This window comes from Trachypithecus francoisi, unplaced genomic scaffold (genome assembly GCF_009764315.1).
Source record: "Trachypithecus francoisi isolate TF-2019V2 unplaced genomic scaffold, Tfra_2.0 Lachesis_group14, whole genome shotgun sequence".
Taxonomy (NCBI): Eukaryota; Metazoa; Chordata; class Mammalia; order Primates; family Cercopithecidae; genus Trachypithecus; species Trachypithecus francoisi.
The window spans coordinates 55868539-55888892 of record NW_022681459.1 but is presented as its reverse complement, the minus strand read 5'-3'; the positions used below and the strand labels follow the sequence as shown (position 1 = coordinate 55888892).

At 51.2% G+C, this 20354-nt stretch overlaps 1 protein-coding gene across 2 annotated transcripts in view; it reads left to right on the top strand.

Moving 5' to 3' along the window:
• Positions 1–2944: 2944 nt before the first annotated feature.
• The window catches only part of PPARA (peroxisome proliferator activated receptor alpha), a 97857-nt gene continuing 80447 nt past the window's right edge, over positions 2945–20354 (top strand). The window contains exons 1-2 of one of the 2 annotated variants that reach the window (XM_033233589.1): positions 2945–3100; positions 4326–4407. The gene's annotated coding sequence lies outside the window, so the exon portion shown is untranslated. Of the gene's footprint in view, positions 3101–4325; positions 4408–19321; positions 19400–20354 lie in introns of those variants that run through there. The other variant, XM_033233591.1, reaches the window with a different exon arrangement.

Here is a 20354-nt window from a genome sequence, read left to right as displayed (position 1 = left end):
GTTGGCCCTTACCGACAAGATCCAGCCTCAGGTCGCCAAGCAGCTCCCTGCTCGCTGCCAGTGAACCCTCCGTTTCTCAGCCCACGGCCCCTGCCCCGGTGGACTTCCACCACCTGACCCTGCAGGTGCGCTTCCAGGAGCTCAGAGGCCACTGCCCTGGTGGATGATGCCCTGGAAGCATACACTCCCCCTTGACAGAGAGCTTTGCACATCAGCAGAGGGCAAGCCAGCAGCAAACTTCGCAGGCCCTGCATGGCAAACAGACTCCAGTCTGGACCCCAGGCCCATAGGAGAAGCTTCACCTGGCAGTGTCAGGGAAAGCACTTGGGTGCCTGAACACACATGACTGTCATCACCTGCTCCCAGCACTCAGGGTCTACCTGCTGCCCAGTGCTGAGCAGCAAAGCCCTATCACTCACTCCAGGCTGCCTCCTCCAGCAACCCTTTGCTCTCTGAATTCCCAGCTTCCCAATTCTTTCCCTGAGGCCGTGGGAGGGCCTCGGTTTCTCTGGCTGGCTGGCAGGCCAGCACTTGCAAGAGTGAGCGGCTCAGCAGGGCAGATGTGGGCTTTACAGACCTGCCTTCCGTCCCGCGCCCTGCCACTGGCCTGGGGGACCCGGTGCAGACGGGGCTTCTCTGTGCCTCAGTCTCCATCTGGTAATGTGGGCACAGTAATAATTACCCTCAGAACATCTTCCAGATCAGAAAATGTAAAACGGGACCTGAGATGGCATTGTCACCACATAAATGGTAGCTATGAACTAAGATCCTCAAGCACCAGATGCCCCAGCAGTCGCTAAGGCTCCAGAGAGGAAACTCAGGTGGTACTCGGAGACATTTTCAAGAGCACTGATTTGTCCTCAAAGTTACAGATTTCTACTCAGTCCCTGTGCCAGCGGTGTTTCTGTTCCTCATTTCATCAGCACTGAAGAAGGTAAAGAGAGACTTTCTGGAGCTGGGAGTGGGGGTGGCGGTGTGCCCTTTGTGACAGTTGCTCCCATGCTGGTTGTGTGACAAGGTCTCCGTGGCCAACAGAAAATTGCTTCATCTCTCTCATCTGAGCATGGTTTCCCAAAAGAAACCTAGCACCCCGGGAGGCAGTGGATGCGGGGCTGTTTCTGGCCACGATACTCCCAAGAGAAGAGTCCTGAACTTGCTTGTACCCTCAGGATGCCTGCGGGAGACGGGCTGACAGCATTTGATTGAAAATGCTTATTTCTGGGACACATGGGTGAAAAACAAGTTTTCTCTCCCTAAAGCGTTGGGAGCCCCCAAAACCCAAGAATATCACTTTTCTGTGTCTGCTGAGTGTACGTGACCACTCTACAGACCCCCACACAGCCTTTGTCCTTGTTCATGAGAAGGTTCACCAGGTCTTTCAACACCTGGTTGACCTGGGTGGTGCATCTGGGAAAAGAAGCCAACACACCTGTGTGGACCCTGGTCCTTGAGAGCCTGGGATATGGGGACGCCAGGTAATATCTTTGAGTCCAGAGGTCCTCATGAGGATGTAGCCCCTGAGCTCTGCGTGGGCAGCCGAGGGTCAGCTTTCCTCACCAAACACAGCAGGATGACAAGCGTGGATGTGGCTGCCTGCACCCCTCACGAGATATCCAGGATATTACCTTTACGGATCACCCTGTAAACTTGAAACTCAACATAGATCTTAGCTATTGCTGGCTAGCATGTGCAAGAGAAGGTGAGGTTGCGGTGTGCCAGTGGGAAGGATATCTGGGTGTCTGGAGGGTGGGACAAAGTTCACCATAGGTGCCTGGCTAATCAACAAGGGTGAGTTTAAGAGAAGTTTGTGAAAGGGCCGGTTCCCGCCTGGTCTCCAGTTCTCCTGCCTAATGAGATTTATGTTTCCTCTCCGGAGTGGGTCCTCCTGGGCGCCGGCTGCCACAAATAGCACAGTGGCAGGCGCAGCTGGCAGTGGAGGGCAGGCAGTGGGGCGGGCATAGCACACATTGCGTTCCCAAGGAGGGGCGCCCTGATGTGCCGGCACCCAGGGGGTTTGTGCATTCCACGCGGGGAGCTCGGGCGTCACGGCGCGAACAAAGCGGCTTTGCAGGGCGCTCTCCTACTCCTCGCCATTGGCCGCCGGGCCGCGACCTCCCCCTGCGCTGGCAGAGTCCCAGTGCCTTACGTGGGCACAAAGTTAGTCCCTCACCCCCCAGCGCATGGAGTAGGGGGCGGGCATGGCTCTCGGGTTGCTGGAGAGGGGTGGGGTTGTGGGGTCGGAGCTGGCGGCGCCTCCCGGAGCCCGTCCGCGTTGCCCTTCACCCTCCTCGTTCCCCCGCCCGCCACACCGCCCTGGCACCTCTCGCCACCTGTTTCCTTGTCCTCCCAGCTCGCCTTCCCCTTCTCCTTATTTTGCATCCTGGGGTTCCAGGGACAAGGTCCTTCCCGGGCCGCCTCCCACCCCACGCACTTCTGAGACTCAAGAGCACCCGGTCCCGGGTCCCGGGTCTGGACCGGCTTATCGCACAGAGCGGCAGAGCCGGGCTCATCGAGAAGGCAGGAGGGGCTCGCCAGCGTGGCACAGGCGCCCGGCGAGAACCTCCACCCGCCCCGCGGCGGCGTGTCCACGCCTAGAATTCAGCCCCACCCTGGTGCCTCGGGCTGGAGGGGCGTCGGCACTCAGCGGTGTCCCGTCGGTCACCTTGGACAGCCCCTCCACCTCTCCGGCCTCAGTTTCCCCTGGATGCAGCGGCCGCGAGGCGCTAGGTGGGAGCCGCTGAGCGCTCCCGGGGCCCCGCCCACCGCGAGCAGCCAATCGGGCGCCGCCGTCCGGGGGGTGTGTCCCGGGGCCGCAGCCTGGGGCCAGGAGGGCGCGCTGGGCGGGCGGGGCTTCCGGATCGGGCCTCGGGACACTCGCCCGCGCGGACCGGGGCGGGGGGCGGGCCGAGGGGCGGCGCGTGTCGCGGGGGCGCGGCTGGCACGGACGCGCGGAGGCGGCGCCGGGCATGGGCCGTGGACGCGGCGGCCCCGCGGCGGGGGTAGCGGGCGGCGGGGGCGGAGGCGGCCGCTAGCGCCCTGCCCGGCGCCGCCTCCTTCGGCGTTCGCCCCACGGACCAGCAGGCGGCGGACCGCGGCCCAGGTGCCCGGGGACGGGCGGGCGGGCGCGCGCGCGGGGGTCTGCGGGCCGTGCTTTCCCGGTCCCGGGACCCGGAGGGCGGAGGACGGGGGAAGGGCAGAGGGTGGGCGGCGCATGCGCGGGGCCAGGGGTCTCGGGGTCCCAGGGACCTGAGGGCCCGGGGTGCGCGGCTGGGGACCTGAGGGCTAGGAGCGAGGACACACACCGAGGACTCGTGCAAGGGATCCCGGGGCCCAGCAGGGCCTCTCTGCTAGCGCTGGGGGCCTGCCCGGAACCCCAGAGTCCGCGGCTGTCCCTGGGGCTTGGCGCTGCGCGGAGGTCGGGTCTGGGGACCGCAGCGACTCTGGGTCTTCGGGTTGTCCCCTGGGAGGGAGGGCCCACGGGCAGGGACATCGGGGCTTGCCGTTCCCTCGGCGCGGTGGAGCTGGGGCGTCCCCAACTCAGAGGGTGCTTTCCGAGACCTCCAGGGGTCCCCGAGGCGAGGAAACCCGGGCCCCGGACAGACCGACCCTGGGTGGGTGCGCCCGGCTGCTGCCGTCGGACGGAGACGCGCGTGTTTGTTCTTCCAGCTGCGGCCACCTTTGAGGAACGGTTCCCACTTTGTGCCCCAACGCGGCGGGGCGACCCCGGACAGGCTGTGCTGGGCCGGGTGGCTTCCCTGCGGAAGCCGCGCCACGTCGCTCCCGGTCGGGGCCGCTGCGGGTCGGGCGCCCAGGTCTTTCCGGAGTCCCGCGCTGCGCGGCCCGCGTGGTGCGGGTGAAGCCGGAGGGGCGCGGGGTGGTGCTAGTGGAAGTCCAGAGGGTCGGCTCTGTCCCCTCACGCACCCCAACTAACAGGGCACAACTGCACGCCTGTGCTTTTCTGAAGCCTTTTTTAAAAGTTAAAAGAGAGGAAGTGTGCTCCAAGTGTCAGGATTCTTTCCAAGAAAAACCCACAGTTGTCCAACGGCCTGGGCTTCGTGGGACCTCCGGGGCTGCACGCCCCAGCCGCCCCCGCCGACCCCTGCCAGGAAACCAGGGTGGCCCCTCCTCTCCCAGCCTCCTTGGGATAAGGGTGGCTTGAGGAACTGGGTCAGGGCAAGGACACGGGGTTTTCCTGAGAAGGACCCTGCGACACCCCTGTCGTTGCTGGGCAGGGTCAGGATGACTTTTCTCTTCCAAGGTGAAGAGTTGGGGGGCATCCAGAGAACATAGCATAATCACTTCCTCCTTCACCTTCTTACTGCCAGGCTGAAGCTCAGGGCCCCGTCTGCTCTGTGGACTCACAGTTTGTGGCAAGACAAGCTCAGAACTGAGAAGCTGTCACCACAGGTAAGTAGAAGGTTTAATTTACTGTTTCCAGATGGAAATATTTAAGTGTTTTCAGTGTTTACTGTTGTTGTACTACAGACCAGCAATCTGGGGGTTATTACTTTGTGATGCAAGGTTAGATACATTTTCAGACTGAAAGTAAGATACATGTGCATGGATTCAGCTTTTTTTTTTTTTTTGAGACGTAGTCTCCCTCTGTGGCCCAGGCTGGAGTGCAGTGGCCTGATCTCAGCTCACAGCAACCTGTGCTGCTGGGGTTCAAGCGATTCTCCTGACTCAGCCTCCGGAGTAGCTGGGATTACAGGCACCTGCCACCACTCCCAGCTAATTTTTGCAGTTTTAGTAGAGATGGGATTTCACCATCTTGGCCAGGCTGGTCTTGAACTCCTGACCTCGTGATCCACCTGCCTCAGCCTCCCAAAGTGCTGGGATTACAGGCGTGAGTCACCGTGCCCAGCCTAGGATTCACTTTTAAGTTCTGAGTTATTGTGTGAGTTTTGCTGGGAACTTCATTGCTTCATGGCAGGCATGTTTTGTGTAATTTAAAACTTGATAACATTAACTTTGAGAAATGTGTGTGCTTAGCAGACCCTTGGGGTGTCCACACTGACTGGTACTGAGCAGTATACCATCTCTGAGCTGTTTTCATTTTGATTTGAATATTAAGCAGATGGCTTGTTGAGATAGGCCAATGCCAGAACATGCCAAGGATAGGCTGAAGAAACGGCCAGATGATACGAATGTGTGTGGTCACCATCCATGAGAGACCAGGGACACTGGGGCTGATGATGACCTGTGTAACTCTGAAGCAAAAGTAAGTTAATTGGCAAGCTGGGTGTGGTGGCTCACTCCTGTAATCCCAGCACTTTGGAAGCCAGAGTGGGCAGATCACTTGAGGCCAAGAATTTGAGACCAGCCTGGCCAACATGGTGAAACCCCATCTCTACAAAAGAAATAGAAAAATTAGCTGGACGTGGTGGCAGACACCTGTAATCCCAGCTACTCAGGAAGCTGAGGCAGGAGAATTGCTTGAGCCTGGGAGGTGAAGGTTTTAGTGAACTGAGATTGTGCCACTGCACTCCAGGATGGGTGACAGGGCAAGACTCCATCTCAAAAACAAATAAATAAAACAAAATTAATTAACCGACAGTAGGAAAAAATGTTTTTTCTTTCTTTTCCCATATCTGTTTTTGTTTTGTTTTGTTTTGTTTGTTTTTTGAGATGGAGTTTTGCTCTTGTCACCCAGGCTGGAGTGCAGTGGCACGATCTTGGCTCACTGCAACCTCTGCCTAACGGGTTCAAGTGATACTCCTGCCTCAGCCTCTCAAGTAGCTGGGATTACAGGTACTCACCACCACACCCAGCTAATTTTTGTAGTTTTAGTAGAGACAGGGTTTCGCCATGTCGGCCAGGCTGTTCTCAAACTCCTGACCTCAGGTGAACCACCCGCCTTGGCCTCCCAAAGTGCTGGGATTACAGGCGCGAGCCACCGTGCCAGGCCCTTTTCCGACGTCTTAAACACAATGTAAGAGACATGCCATAATCATCAAATACTGCAGTGGTTTTCACTAGCTCCTGTTTATCAAACTTATGAACAGAGTTTTAAAAGTTGTGTATCAGCCAGGCACGGTGGCTCATACCTGTAATCCCAGCATTTTGGGAGGCTGAGGTGGGCAGATGACAAGATCAGGAGTTTGAGACCAGCCTGGCCAATATGGTGAAACCTTGTCTCTACAAAAAATACAAAAATTAGCTGGACATGGTGGCAGGCGCCTGTAGTCCCAGCTACTCAGGAGACTGAGGCAGGAGAATTGCTTGAACCCGGGAGGGAGGTTGCAGTGAGCTGAGATGGTACCACAGCACTCCAGCCTGGGTGACAGAGTGAGACTCCGTCTCCAGAAAAAAAAGAAAAATTGTATGTGAGAGAGAGAGAACTAGAGAGAAGAAAGAGAAAACCTGTCTTCTTTATAAACTATTTTATAACTTTTTATTGATTAGGTTATGAAAAATCTTTCTATGTGGAAAACATTTCTGCATCATTTGAAATGTATATATAATATCCTATTGTGTTTAGATACAATAGTATTTAGCCAATCTCTTTATATATGTGTGTATATTTAATGCAGTCATTCTATAAATATTTACTGAGTAGCTGCTGTGGGCTACTGTCCCCAATGCTGAACAAGACAAGCATGGATCCATGAAACTGATTTTCACACCAGAAATAAAAAGGAAACGTAAAGATAATCCTCATGGTAAAAGATGAAGAACCTATTTTTGCCAGGACATCTTACTCTTTAGTAATTGGTGGTCAGTGTTCATTTTCTTGCGTGCTGTTTTGGAGAGTGTTTTTGTAATAAATATTTAAGTAGCCCAGGCACAGTGGCTCACGCCTGTGATTTCAGCACTTTGTGAGGCCGAAGGGGATGGATTGCTTGAGCCCAGGAGTTCAGGACCAGCCTGGGCAACCTGGCGAAACCCCGCCTCTGCTAAAAATACAAAAATTAGCTGGGTGTAGTGGCGTGTGCCTGTGGCCCCATCTACTTGGGAGGCTGAGGTGGGAGGATCCCTTGAGCCTGGGAAGTGGAGGTTGCAGTGACTGAGATGGCGCCACTGCACTCCGGCCTGGGTGACAGAGTGAGACGTGGTCTCAAGAAATAAATAAATATTATGTAGTCATCATTAGGCAGTCTTTTAAATTTTATTTATTTACTTATTTTTGAGACAGAATCTCACTGTGTCACCTAGGCTAGAGCACAGGTGCGTGATAATGGCCTGATGCAGCCTTGACCTCCGTGGGCTCTGGTGATCCTCCCACCTCAGCCTCCCAAGCAGCTAGGACCACAGGCACACGCCACCATGCCTGACTAATTTTTGTATTTTTTGCAGAGACGGGGTCTTGCTATGTTGTTCAGGCCTGTCTCAAACTCCTGGGCTCAAGCCATCCTCCTGCCTCAGCCTCCCATAGTGCTGGGACTACAGCCATGAACCATTGCACCTGGCCTAAGTGGTCTTTTTAAAAAAAAAAAACACAATAATTTTAAAATATTTATTTGCTCAGTATAAATATATTTGAAATGTGCCAATTTTTTTTTTGTTTTTTTTTGTTTGTTTTCTCTCTTGGTTTCTGTGTGTGCATGGATATATATATATATATAAATATATTATATATTTTATATATATATATATATATATATATATATATATTTTTTTTGAGGCAGAGTCTCCCTCTGTTGCCTGGACTGGAGTGCAGTGGCCGGATCTCAGCTCACTGCAAGCTCCGCCTCCTGGGTTTACGCCATTCTCCTGCCTCAGCCTCCCGAGTAGCTGGGACTACAGGCGCCCGCCACCTCGCCCGGCTAGTTTTTGTATTTTTAGTAGAGACGGGGTTTCACCATGTTAGCCAGGATGGTCTCGATCTCCTGACCTCGTGATCCGCCCGTCTCGGCCTCCCAGAGTGCTGGGATTACAGGCTTGAGCCACCGTGCCCGGCCCATGGATATATTTTTAATGGCAAATAGGACGAGTGTCTTCACTTCCAAGCAGCCAGTGTTTTTCTTTAATGTTTGTACTAATTTTGTTACATTGCAGTTAGAGGTTGTGGCCTGTCTGATTTCTGCTTTTTTGGAACTTGAGAGTCGCTGTTTTTGTTTGTTTTTGGTAGCTTGGCGTGGAGTCCATTTTTCTTTTCCTTTTTCTTTTTTTTTTTTTTTTTTGAGATGGAGTTTAGCTCTTGTTGCCCAGGCTGGCGTGCAGTGGTGCAATCTCAGCTCACTGCAACCTCCGCCTTCCCGGTTCAAGTGCTTCTCCTGCCTCAGCCTCCCAAGTAGCTGGGATTACAGGTGCATGCCACCACGCCCGGCTAATGTTTGTATTTTTAGTAAAAACAGCGTTTTGCCATGTTGGCCAGGCTGGTCTTGAACTCCTGACCTCAGGTGATCCACCTGCCCTGGCCTCCCAAAGTGCTGGGATTACAGGTGTGAGCCACTGTGCCCAGCTCTAGATACTTTTTAAAAAGGTATAGTTTTTTATTATGGGGTAGAAATGTGCTATGTCTTATGAATTGCATAGAATAAGCTAGATCACCTTTAAGGCCATGTGGTTAGGGAAACTTGGGCACAAAATTTACATTTCCAACTTGGTGATAAGATGAGTTTAAGGTAAGAATCAAACAGGAAAAAGCCTTAGCTGTTCCAGTGGCCCATGTTGAAAAGAATGTGTTTCTTTTTCCAAGTATTTCTGCCGCTTGCATGCACTGGGCTTCTATGGAAAGGAGCACCATGCAGGCACATTTTCCAGACAGGACCAGATTTGCTTGTTACCCAGAGGTGTGTGCACTCTTTGCTTTTAGGATATTTAATTAGTGTCTTTTAATAGTGATATTATGGTGTCTTGAAAGTTTATGCATTTGAAAATAAAATAACTTACTCCTTGCTAGGTCTCCCCCTGTCATGGTTATCTTTGCAGCTAAGCTGCATTTGTTTTGAGGCTCACATATGGTAAAAGTGGTTGAAAATTTGGAAATTTTGCTTTGTATCAGCAAAGCAGCTTGATATAGTGGAAAAGGTATTAGGTCATTAATCATGAGATTTGGATTCTGGCCCCTTAGCTGCTGCCTGCCAGGCCTAGAGGCCTTTGTTCCCTTCTTTAAACTGCTGTTTTCTCATCAGAAAATGAAGTTCCTCTCCATGCCGCCTCTCTGAAGGGTTGTGAAGCTCAAAGCGGTGGCTTAAAAACCTGCCCATCTCAGGAGGTGTCTTAAGAGGGAGGACACACTGCTGGCTCCTGCATTTCTTACTTAGCCAGGCCTGATACCTGTGTTGTTTTCACTCTGGCCATTTTAGGATTTTTCAAAGGCTTTTAGAAAGCAACATACTACCATCCCCCCTTATACACCAAAATTGTTTTTCATTTTGGAATATACAACTGAGAGTTCTCCACCAGTACAATAAAGTTGTTACAAGTGGTTCCTATGTGTTTTTTTGTTTTGTTTTGTTTTGTTTTTTTCTTTTTTTTTTCGGACAGAGTCTCGCTCTGTCACCCAGGCTGGAGTGCAGTGGCACAATCTTGGCTCACTGCAACCTCTGCCTCCCAGGTTCAGGCAATTCTACTGCCTCAGCCTCCCAAGTAGCTGGCACTATAGGCACCTGCCACCATGCCCAGCTAATTTTGTATTTTTAGTAGAGATGGGGTTTCAGTGTGTTGGCCAGGCTGGTTTTGAACTCCTGACCTCAGGTGATCCACCCACTTCAGCCTCCCAGAGTGTCGGGATTACAGGCGTGAGCCACCGCACCCGGCCTCCTGTGTGTTTTGAAGGTGATTGTGACCTCAGATTTTGGTGGGGCTACACCTTGCATTTGCTTTTACTCCAACTCCATGGCATACCTGAACCAGGCCTCTTCATCTTGAAGAGGGATCTGCTGAAATGCAGGCCCAGTGACTCTCCCCGTGCCCGGACACAGTTCCGTCAAACCATGGCCCGGTGCTGCCTGCACCCTGGTTCCTGGTTAGTCTGACTGTCCACACTGAGTCTAATTCCTTGAGGGCAGAGAGGCTGTCTTATTTATTTCTGCCCTGCTAAACCTATAAACTGAGTAGGTACTTGTAAATGTTCATGGAATAAGTACATGATTAACAGGATTTAATTCTAGAAGAATGTATTGATGGGCCTCTGCGGTCACCACAGTACTGAGATGTGTGTGGGAGCTGGCTGGATGGGGGCGCACCTAAACAGGAGTGCAGACAGCAGCACCGACAGATGGTGGCCCGCTCCATCCCACCGCAGCAAAATTGCCCCAGGCCCCTGCAGCTTCCCCCACACCTAGACTGAGAGAGCTCTTTTTCCTTCTGTACTGACGGGGTGTTCCCTCCAGATGCCCAATATGTACTTCCCATTACAACGGTGTTAGGAAGGTGAGGGCTGCCACTGAAATGGTCCTCTTCATAATCACCACTAGGTTTGGTGTATATTATGGATTAAATATAATTTTTATAAGATGGCCTGAGGATCTATTTAGATAAAATCCTCTTTCTTTCTGTAAGATCATGGATTTAAATTCCAAACAACTGACTTCATAGGGAAGGGATATGGCGAAAGGGAAGTGAGTTGGGCAGCACTGATATTTAACAAGGCGAGGGTCCTTCTCTCGCTGTGATTGTGAAGCTAAAATATTCCCAGGAGAAATTAGAGAAAACTCAGATGAAATATCGTTTGTGTTCTAGGAGGCAGGACTCGTTGAACTGTTTTATTTTGCTCCATTTTAAGAGATTTGCAGATAAAGAGGAGTGAAGATTTCTATTCAGATTTACTTGCTTTATACTTTTAACTTATAGACCACAAGCCAGCCTTCGAAAGAGCATCATTTTGAATAGTAAGAGTTAGGAAGGCAAATACAGGACTAATGGCTTCCAAGATTATGAGCTTCATGGAATGGTTTGAGATGAGGCTATAGTAAAGCAGAATGTTGAAGCTCCCCCACCCTTTTCATTTTTCATTTTTAAGAGTGAGCGAGGCCAGGCGTGGAGGCTCATACGTGTAATCCCAGCACTTTGGGAGGCCAAGGTGGGCGGATCACAAGATCAGGAGTTTGAGACCAGCCTGGCCATCATGGTGAAACACTGTCTCTACTAAAAATACAAAAATTAGCCAGGCGTGGTGTCAGGTGCCTGTAATCCCAGTTACTCAGGAGGCTGAGGCAGGAACATTGCTTGAACCCAGGAGGCGGAGGTTGCAGTGAGCTGAGATCACACCACTACACATCTCAGACAAAAAAAGAGTGAGTGAGGCCTCAAGTTTTTTTGCATCTGTTTGTAACTGAATACGTCTGTGGTTATGTGATAACCACACCAAGGTGACAAATTGCCAAGTTTCAGTAAAAGAGGCCCAGTTATTTAGAGGTTGACACGTGGATATGTCCCTTTCTAAGAAGTTCATCGTCAGCTTTACGTGAGTATTTAAATGCATGTTTATAATTCAGCAATATGGCTTGTAAAATACAGATTGTCCAATCAAGTGACGTGCGATTCCTCATCTGAAACAAGCTTTCTTCTATTATCTGTGGGAGAAATGGTTATAGGGATGTTTAAATGGGATGAATTTTTTGAAGCATTTTCAGGCAGCTTTCCACATGGAATAAAATAACATCGAGTGGGCTGCTGACATGAGGAACATATTGCCTTCTGCCTAGAATTATGAGTAAATGTGATAAATTCTACATTGCAGTCTTATTTTAGCTCATTTTATGAGACAGCTTGATAACTGGGGTAGTGTCTCTTTTTTTGCGGGGGGGCGGGATTGGAGCTGGAGTCTCACTCTGCTGCCCAGGCTGGAGTGCACTGGCGTAGTCTCAGCTTACTGCAACCTCGGCCTCCTAGGTTCCAGTGATTCTCCTACCTCAGCCTCCTGAGTAGCTGGGATTACAGGCATGTGCCACCACACACTGCTAATTTTTGTATTTTTAGTAGAGATGGGCTTTCACCATGTTGGCTGGGCTGGTCTCAAACTCCTGACCTGAAGTGATCCGCCCGCCTCAGCCACCTAAAGTGCTGGGATTACAGGCATGAGCCACCACACCCGGCTTCTGTTTTCCTATCTGTGCATTGGGGATGAAATTAACACAAATGATGTTTAAAGAAAAAAAATGTTCAGAGAAGTTAGAAATTTGCTTTAAATTGGAATCATCTCTGAGTATGTGAAAGTTATTTGTAACAGAAACAAACAGGGCGGTATTTGACCTGTTGACAGTGTCCTTGGACTTTACAATTTGCGAAGCAGAGTATTTTGCTTGAGCAGTACAATTGTCTTTTTCTTCCCCCCACTTTGACACATGTTACAGAACCTGCCACCAGATACAGGCAAGGGAGCGTGGGCTTCCCATCTCTGTGCGGCTCCCCTGTGATTCACAAGCAAGCAATCAGAAGTGCACAAAAGTTTAGAACGCGATTTTCATTCTCTTCTTTCCTTAGAAAAACTCACTTTGTTGAGAGCCTTTTCCAGAAAGGAAGGCACTCTATTGTAATTTTCAAATCATAAAAATAAGCCTAATCAGCTGGGCGCAGTGGCTCAAGCCTGTAATCCCAGCACTTTGGGAGGCCGAGACGGGCGGATCACAAGGTCAGGAGATCCAGACCATCCTGGCTAACACAGTGAATCCCCGTCTCTACTAAAAAATACAAAAAAAGGCTGGGCGCGGTGGCTCACGCCTGTAATCCCAGCACTTTGGGAGGCCGAGGCGGGCGCATCAGGAGGTCAGGAGATCAAGACCATCCTGGCTAACACAGTGAAACCCCGTCTCTACTGAAAAAAAAATTAGCCGGGCGTGGTGGCGGGCGCCTGTAGGCCCAGCTACTCGGGAGGCTGAGGCAGGAGAATGGCGTGAACCTGGGAGGCAGAGCTTGTAGTGAGCCGAGATCGCGCCACTGCACTCCAGCCTGGGCGACATAGCGAGACTCCATCTCAAAAAAAAAAACAAAATAAAATAAAAAATAAAAAATACAAAAAAATACAAAAAAAACTAGCTAGACGAGGTGGCAGACGCCTGTAGTCCCAGCTACTCGGGAGGCTGAGGCAGGAGAATGGCGTGAACCCGGGAGGTGGAGTTTGCAGTAAGCTGAGATCCAGCCACTGCACTCCAGCCTGGGCAACAGAGCGAGACTCCATCTCAAAAAAAAAATAAAATAAAATAAGCCTAATCTAGTCTATTCAGCGAGGTGTTCTGAAAGAGAGAATTTTTTTTTTTTTTTAAGTTCAATTATGTGAAGATCTTGAAGGCGGGACTCAAGGGAGAGTGCTATGCTGGGACGAAGGCTTTGGAAAATGAGAGGCATGAAGGGGAGAGGGTATTTAAATGTGTCTGAAGCCAAGGATCTTTGAGAGAAAAAGCTGGCACTAACAGGGTTCAAAGAACTGGCGTGACAAGTGATAACTAATGACACCGAGGGTGGGTTGTGGGTGCCTAGTGAATTCCTCCAAAGCCAAGATAGAGGATCCCAGACCCAGGGAACAAGGGAAGAAAGTGTGTACACCCAGAAGTACTGTAGGGACAGAGATTCTGATCACAAGCTGTGGATGGAAGATGCCAACCACCACTGTAGCAGCCTGAAAACCACCGTTTGGAACCGCCAGTGAAGAGCTGGGAAGTGTGGATCCAGGGCTGGTGCACTGAACCCAGAGGAGCAGATTCCCATTCCCAGCTAAGGATGGCAGTCGGCGGGGATCCTTCCAGGAGAAAGTTGTAAGTGGAAGCTTTCAATTCAGAGCAGTAGCAATGCCTTCAAAGTCCCAGGCTTCACGTGGGAACAGAGAAATGTGAAGAGTATTTAGCAGAGTGCCAATATAAGAAATCTGTGTCGGTGTTTGTTTGTTTTTGAGATGAAGTCTTGCTCTGTCACTGCAATCTGTGCCTCCTGGGTTCAAAGTAGTACACCACACCCGGCTAATTTTTTGTATTTTTAGTAGAGATAGGGTTTCACCATATTGGCCAGGCTGGTCTCAAACTCCTGACCTCATGATCCGACCGCTGCACCTCCCAAACTGCTGGGATTACAGGCGTGAGCCACCGCACCCGGCCCAATATCGTATTTTTATTTATTTATGTATAGACAGTCTCACTCTGTTGCCAGGCTGGAGTGCAGTGGCGCGATCTCAGCTCACTGCAGCCTCCACCTCTCAGGCTCAAGCAATCCTCCCACCTCAGCCTGCTGAGTAGCAGGGACTACAGGTGTGCATTACCACACCCAACTAGATTTTGTGTTTTTTGTAGAGATGGGGTTTAGCCATGTTCAGCTCGTCTCAAACTCCTGGGCTCAAGTGATCTGCCTGCCTCGGCCTCCCAAAGTCCTGGGATTACAGGTGTGATTCATCATGTCCAGCCCAGTATTTTTCTTTCACTCTGGAAACCAGAAATTACTGGCTTTTTTGCCCTGCTGCATTCTCTTTACTTAGATGAATCTAGTAAGGTTAGCTGTTAGTGTCTAGGTCAGAAGTCTAAGTGAAAGTGAATATTTAACCACACTTAAGCACAGCTGATGATTTTTAATACTAATAGAGGTATAAGACTTAAAAGAAACAAGAACCCAGATGGAAAACATGGCCATGGATGCAGAGAAAACTATGGCAGCTTCCATGGACTCATAAAAAGAGCTCAAAACCTAGGAAGTGGACCAAGACTTTTTTTGGAATGAATGAATTCAAATGTGGGCTTTCTTAGTAGGTTAAATCATATTCTAGAAGGGATTTCAGAAGGATGTATGCCCAATTATGGTATCAGGTCTGCTGTAGACTCTTCAAGGAGGAAGCCTCTGAAAGACAAGAAGGAACAATTAAAAATTAGAACTCAGGTGAGTGGATCGCAAGGTCAAGAGATTGAGACCATCCTGGCCAACATGGTGAAACCCTGTCTCTGCTAAAAATACAAAATTTAGCTGGGTGTGGTGTGGCTGTAATCGCAGCTACTCAGAAGGCTGAGGCAGGAGAATCGCTTAAGCCCGGGAGGCAGAGGCTGCAGTGAGCCGACATTGCGCCACTGCACTCCAGCCTGGCAACAGCGAGACTCGGACTCAAAAATAATAAATAAATAAATAAAAGTAGAACTCAGAAAAGGAATTAATTTCTTCCAGAGACAAAAAGATGAGATTCTAGCCTAAGGTGTAACACATCCATCCACCAAGTATCATTTTTATACACACGACGTTAAATCACCGCAGGCCCAGGCGAGCAGACGTGGACTTTCCCACTGTGCACGTGTGCTTTCCTCGGAGCCCTCAGCAGCGTTCCCTTTTCCGCGCTAGCATTCAATCCCTTTGCTTTTCTGGATGACCCCAGCCCCTCTGGCTCCACAAGGCCCCCTGCACGTCACCATCACCCTTGTGAGCTTCAAACCTGTCACCCACCCGCCTTCCAGATGTCACCTGGGCCCTCCCGGAGGCCCTCGTGCTCAGTGTGTCTGATTCTGAGCTGTCCTGCGTTTTCCCCTCCCCTGACCCTGGTGACCCTTTTCGGTCTCAGTTGCCAGCCTCCTGCTAGGGCTGGGGCAGGGGACATCAAAGGCAGGACAAGGTGCAGGGTCCTGACCCACCACTTAGCAGCTCTCAGACGTGCATGGGTTTTTCAGCTGGCCTGTGGCTCAGTTTCCCTCAGCTGCAAGAGGGGTGCATACTAGTGTTTCTCTGGATTGCTGCACCTGGCAGGTAGTGTGGGCTTGGTAGGTGCTACCTTGCTTATCATTGCCTCTTCCTTCTTTTTTTTTTTTTTTTTTTTTTTTTTGAGACGGAGTCTCGCTCTGTCGCCCAGGCTGGAGTGCAGTGGCCGGATCTCAGCTCACTGCAAGCTCCGCCTCCCGGTTTACGCCATTCTCTCGCCTCAGCCTCCCGAGTAGCTGGGACTACAGGCGCCCGCCATCTCGCCCGGCTAATTTTTTGTATTTTTTTTTTAGTAGAGACGGGGTTTCACCGTGTTAGCCAGGATGGTCTCGATCTCCTGACCTCGTGATCCGCCCGTCTCGGCCTCCCAAAGTGCTGGGATTACAGGCTTGAGCCACCGCGCCTGGCCTGCCTCTTCCTTCTTAATGTTGTCCCGTCCATCCCATGTTTATGGGCTGGGAGGTTGATAGAAGGGCACGGCCCTGACATTCCAAGGACCAACCAACACGCTTTCTACACAAGCCCCTTCCAGTTCTTCTCGTGAACTAGGCGTGCCGGAGACACACTCCCTTACCCTCATACCCTGCCGCACCCCCATGACCTCTACCTTTGAGACCTCAGCTTAAACTCACTCTTAGGAAGGCTCCCTGAACCACCTGCCGGGGTTGTATGCTGAGGCAAGTTCTTGTAACACCTGGTGCTTTTCCTCCAATGCACTCAGGCAGTGTTTATTCAGGTGGTGGCTTGGTGACAGTGGCTCTCCCCGAGACCCCGCCAGGCCAGAATCCTTGGCTCATCACTCATGGTTGAACCCAGAGCCTCAGCCTGCGGTGATTTAATGTCATGTGTATAAAAATGATACCTGGTGGATGGATGTGTTACACCTTAGGCTAGAATCTCATCTTTTTGTCTCTCGGAAGAAATTAATTCCTTTTCTGAGTTCTACTTTTATTCATTTATTTATTATTTTTGAGTCGGAGTCTTGTTGCCAGGCTGGAGTGCAGTGGCGCAATGTCGGCTCACTGCAGCCTCTGCCTCCCGGGTTTAAGCGATTCTCCTGCCTCAGCCTTCTGAGTAGCTCACGGTTGAACCGGCAAGGTAGGTGCTTCAGGACTGGCTGTGGGAGCCTGCGGCTCCTGCTGGGCACCCACCACTTGAGATTCCTCAAGTCTTAAATGCCACCTCCTTCCTGAAGCCTTCCTTGCTGCTTCCCCAAACTAGAGGCAGGAGTTTTGTCCTTCAGACACCCTATAGCCTTTGAGTCACTCTGATTTGACGAGTTCTGCCTTCACTTGAGCAGCTACTAGGGGCATTTGTCAGTCATTCATTCCTGAGTTCATTTATTCAGCAAATATTTACTGAGCACCTACTGCATGCCATGCGCTGTCCTGCCATGTAAAACAGTGGGCACGATTCCCTGCCACTACCAACCACGGCCTCACATAACTGGCAGACTCCCAGCTTGAAGGAGAGGCACGGAGGGAAACTGAGAGCAGCCCACAGTGTGGAAAGAGCGGGGACAGAGGGTCACGGGGGTCACCGGGGCGTGTGTGCTGCATCTACCAGTGAACGGAACCTGCGGCTCCAGATGTGGTTGTCTTTAAACTTCGGAATTTCCTTTCACTGAAGAACCAAGTCCAGAGCCGGGCGCGGTGGCTCAAGCCTGTAATCCCAGCACTTTGGGAGGCCGAGGCGGGCGGATCACGAGGTCAGGAGATCGAGATCATCCTGGCTAACACGGTGAAACCCCGTCTCTACTAAAAATACAAAAAACTAGCCGGGCGAGGTGGCGGGCGCCTGTAATCCCGGCACTTTGGGAGGCCGAGACGGGCGGATCACGAGGTCAGGAGATCGAGACCATCCTGGCTAACACGGTGAAACCCCGTCTCTACTAAAAATACAAAAAACTAGCTGGGCGAGGTGGCGGGCGCCTGTAATCCCGGCACTTTGGGAGGCCGAGACGGGCGGATCACGAGGTCAGGAGATCGAGACCATCCTGGCGAACACGGTGAAACCCCGTCTCTACTAAAAATACAAAAAACTAGCTGGGCGAGGTGGCGGGCGCCTGTAATCCCGGCACTTTGGGAGGCCGAGACGGGCGGATCACGAGGTCAGGAGATCGAGACCATCCTGGCGAACACGGTGAAACCCCGTCTCTACTAAAAAATACAAAAAACTAGCCGGGCGAGGTGGTGGGTGCCTGTAGTCCCAGCTACTTGGGAGGCTGAGGCAGGAGAATGGCGTAAACCTGGGAGGCGGAGCTTGCAGTGAACTGAGATCCAGCTACTGCACTCCAGCCTGGGCGACAGAGCCAGACTCTGTCTCAAAAAAAAAAAAAAAAAAAAAAAGAACGAAGTCCAGAGAGAGGAAAGAGTGAATACAAATTATCCAAGAAACTTGAGAGCTCATTTTAGTTCTCCTGATTATGATCTTAAAGGCATTAAGTGCTCAAGTTAAACTCCTTTTGACCCACATAGGTTAGCAGAATTTAAATCCTAGGTGATTATTAACTCTAATCATGCATCTAATGACCTGTATTGAAGACACACTGCCTGCTTAGTTGTGGCCTCAGCCTTTGCTCTGTCACTGCTGGTTCCAGCCTGAAAAGCAGATGAGCCCTCACGGCCACAATTCCACCACAGTCACATAAGCGGGACAGTGGCTCCCTGAAAACCAGCCATGGAGCAGGAAGAGCAGGCTCCTGGCTGTTGCGAGCTTGACTCCATTTGGTCTGATAGCAATGAGAGGTAGATGATTCCCTAGACAAATGCAGGCCTTTCTCGAAGCCCCTTTCCCAGGGTGATGTGACATGAGTGGTCTGTGCCTTCCAGGGCAGCCAGGTCCTGCTTTGCCCAGCCAGGGCGGTGGGGAGGGAGACAGCCGCATCCTGCCCGGGGCTCCTGGGCCCCGCTACATCAGATGGGAGCAGGGCTGGCTCCCTGATGTCCTTGGAGAAGTTGTCCACGCTGCCTTCCCCTGTGCGAGTGATGACGATGTGTCCTGCCAGCCTTCCATGGCTGACTCCCCACTCTATTAATTCCCAAGAAATCAGGCCGTGGAGGTGGGTTTGAAGGTTTGTATTGGTGTTTTTTAAAGTCGGGTTGGCCGAGTGCAGTGGTTCACGCTTGTAATCCCAACACTTTGGGAGGCTGAGGCGGGCGGATTACATGAGGTCAAGAGTTTAAGACCAGCCTGGCCACCATGGTGAAACCCTGTCTGTACTAAAACTACAAAGAAATTAGCTGGGCGTAGTGGTGGGCGCCTGTAATCCCAGCTAGTCAGGAGGCTGAGACAGAGAACCTCTTGAACTAGGGAGGTTTCAGTGAGCCGAGATCGTGCCACTCCAGCCTGGGTGACAAGAGTGTGATTCTACCTCAAAATAAATAAATAAATAAAGTTGGTTTATTAAGATATAATTTACATACAGTAAAATTCTTTTTTTTTTTTTTTTTTTTTTGAGACGGAGTCTCGCTCTTGCCCAGGCTAGAGTGCAATGGCACAATCTTGGCTCACTGCAACCTCCACCTCCTGGGTTCAAGCGATTCTCCTGCCTCAGCCTCTCGAGTAGCTGGGACTATAGGTATGCGCCACAATGCTGAGCTAATTTTTGTATTTTTAGTAGAGATGGGGTTTCGCCATGTTGGCCAGGTTGGTCTCGAACTCCTGACCTCAGGTGATCCACCCACCTTGGCCTCCCAAAGTGCTGGGATTACAGGTGTGAGCCACAGCATCCGGCCTAAAATTCTTTTTTTCAGGCATACAGTTTTACAAGTTTTGAAAATACACAGTCCCATCTCCTGGCCATTCTCGGCTGCCGGGACTTGTGTGCATTCCCTGGCTTGCAGCCGCACAGGTAGAGTCCTCTTGCGTCTGATCTCTGACCTCGCCTTCACCACCTCACTCCTGCCATTTCTTTTGCTGCATCTTTCTGACTCCAGCCAGAGAAAGTTCTCTGCTTTTAAGAGCTCAGGTGATCAGACTGGGCCCACCTGGATCACCCAGGGTGCTCTCCCCTCCCAGAGCCTGTACCCTCACCTGTGTCCCAGGGCTGCTATAACAAAGTACCATGAACTGGGTAGCTTCAACAACAGGCATTTATTCCCTCTTCAGGAGGACAGCAGTTCCCAATCAAGGCATCGGCACAGCCACACTCCCTCCAAAGGCTCTGGTAGCCTTCTTCCTTGCCTTTCCTGGCTTCCGGTTGTGGCTGTCAGTTGTTGGCTCTCCTTGGCTTGTGGCCACATCCCTCCAAGCTCTGCCTTCGTCTTCATGTGGCCTGCTCCCTGTGTGTCTGAGTCTAGATCCAAATTTCCTTTTGATAAGGGCACCAGTCATATTGGCTTAGGGCCCAACCCACTCCATGACCTCATCTCAACTGCTCACATCTGCAGTGACCCTGTTTCCAAATAAGCTCATAATCTGAAGTATGGGGAGGGGTAGGGCTTCAACACATCTTTTGAGGGACACAAGTCAACCCACAGCAGTACCCTCTGTTAAATCTGTAGAGCTCCTTTTGCACATAGGGTAACACATCCACCAGCCCCAGGATTGGGGAGTGGACATCTTTGGGGGCCATGATCTGGCTTCCACACGAGGAAGTCCACAGTCTAGTAGCAACTCACACTTGCTCAGGGAAGTGTGGTGCATGGAGATAACTGAGTGTGGTCTGTTCATGCTCAAATATGAGAAGCTGGTCAGCATCCAGCTGTGTCAATCAAGGATGGCTCTGTAACAACCAGGATGAGCAGCCGTGCCTAGTTGCCCGGGACGTTAGGCAGCTGGCGTAGGGCTGGAGTGCTGGCCTCATG